Source organism: Aotus nancymaae, unplaced genomic scaffold, assembly GCF_030222135.1.
Source record: "Aotus nancymaae isolate 86718 unplaced genomic scaffold, 86718_ANA_hifiasm-v0.15.2.pri h1tg000033l, whole genome shotgun sequence".
NCBI classification, from domain to species: Eukaryota; Metazoa; Chordata; class Mammalia; order Primates; family Aotidae; genus Aotus; species Aotus nancymaae.
Window position 1 is genome coordinate 13234328 of NW_026988447.1, and position 2323 is coordinate 13236650.

Here is a 2323-nt window from a genome sequence, read left to right on the forward strand (position 1 = left end):
TCTAGTCCTCACCTGCTATCTAGCCACCCACAACCAGACCTGACGGATTACAAATCTCACCCTGGAGAGATGGTTTCCCTCCTACTGGGGCAGTTCTCAGGCAGTTCAGAATTGCCAGGAGTGTGGATTCCCAGCAGTGACCTGATGGACACAGGGAATCCAAGACCGTGGCAAGCGAACATTCCGCCTGGCCTGCACCTTTCCTCTCCTGCCTGGGCTGCCAGCCTGCACAAGCTCTGCATTTGAACTGGCTTCTCCATAGAACTTGGTCTCTGACCACAGAGTGAACTGCAGGACCAGGGGCAAAGAAGGTAGAGGAGTGAAGATCATCGAATCTGTTATCAAGGAGGGAAGTGATTGGCCAACGTGAGGTCCAGTTCTGTTTATTATCTTTTGGGTCTGCCACTTGATGGCAAGTCTTTTTCCTGGCATTATCCAGAGGCGGTTCTAGTAATGAGGCTGGGTTCGGAGAGGCCAGAGTGGTATCATAAGAACGCTGTTGTCTAGTGACAGAGTGGGGCACCGTTGCCTGGAGATTCAGACAATGGTAAGAGGACACTGAGAGCGCACGGGACCCACCCTCACCCCCACCCAGCAGCTCCAAGGCCATGGCGGGACACCCGAAGGAGAGGGTGGTCACAGATGAGGTCCATCAGAACCAGATCTTGTGGGAGCTGTACCTCAAAGAGTTACGAACCCAGAAACTCTACATGCAGTACCACGTGAATCCCCTGCGCAAGGTTCACAAGATTAACGAGGAAGCCCATGTCTTGGTATGATAACCTGGAAGAACCTGCAGATGCCAGGTTTCTGAATCTCATTCACCATACTGCCCAGGGTCCAAGGAAGAAGTGCCTGGAGGCACAGACTGAAAACAGGGAAATTGGATGGGACTCAGAGCCCTTGGTCAACCCAGAGCACAGCAACCACAGGCTGAACCACTTTAGGGTCTACAATGACATCACTCCGTACAAAGCTAAAATGTGGAGCTTGGGAGATGATCGCCACAGGTAGCATCTCAGTGGTGGAGTCAGTCCCTGGATTTAATGTCCTAAGTATCCACTGCAGTAGAAAAGTAAATATTATTTTAACCCCCACACCCTGTCCATAATTCATGGATAATGGCAAAAATTAGGAAGCATGAAAAATATGCAGAAGAAGGAAATAAAAATTGCCCGTCACAAAAGATCACATATTTTATGATTGTTTATGTGAAATTTCCAGAAAACGCAGTATATAGAGAGAAACAGAAAGTAGATTAGTGGGGCTTAGAGGTTGGTGAGTTGGGAGAAGATGGGGAATGACTGCTAATGAGTATGGGGTTTCTTTTTTGATAATGAAAATGTTCTAAAATTAATTGTAGTGGTGGTTATATGACTCTGTGAATATACCAAAATCTAATGATTGTATACTTTAAATAGGTGAATTATATGATCTATGAATTATATTATATATAAATTATATATCAATAAATGAGTTAAAATACAGTAACAAACTTAAGAACTCAATGTTTGCATCAGATTAGATACAGATGAAGAGAGGATTAGTAAATTAGAAGATATATCAAATGAAAATATACAGACTGAAAAACAGAGAGGGTGTTTGGAAAACACTGAAAAGAAAATAAGGGATGAATGGAACAAGGTAAAAAGGTCTAACATAGACCTTCATTTATTACTCATAGATTCCATCTGTAATTGGAATCTCAAAAAGATAATTGAGATAATGGGCCAGCAGAAATATTTGATAAGAAAGTAGCTGAGAATCTTTCAAAACTGACAGCAAATCACAATTTTGTAAGTGCTACACACCACAAATATGATAAATAAATATAAAAAAAACCAAGCACATTGCAGCAAAATTGTTATAAACAAAATAAAAGTATCTTAAAAGCATTCAGACAGAAATGGCATGCTATATTCAAAGAACTGAGTGCATATGGAAATATAACACATGATAAAGACCACACATTAAATTAAGAATAGAGGAATTTTTAAATCAGTGTGGTTGATATAACTGGCAGAGTTCTATGAAAAAAATATTAAAGTGATTCATATGACACACCAGGATAAACTGTACAAATGAATACAAGTAAATACTAGAAGAAAACATAAGTGTATACTTTAATAAGCTGGGAATAGCAAACTATTTTCTAATAAACTCAAAATTCAGAAGCAATAACAGAAATTCGTGACAAATTTGACTAAAAAATATTTTGCATGGCAAAAACAATCTCTAAATCAATTACAGTGCTCAGGAGGATGGGTTCTCTGGCCTCATGTCAACCTTGCAATGTGAAAGGTTGGGTCACGTGATTGGCAAG

General features: G+C 40.6%; 1 pseudogene; it reads left to right on the forward strand.

The window, feature by feature from the left end:
- Positions 1-608: 608 nt before the first annotated feature.
- On the forward strand, positions 609-1014 carry LOC105714588 (protein CFAP144P1-like; annotated as a pseudogene).
- Positions 1015-2323: the final 1309 nt, after the last annotated feature.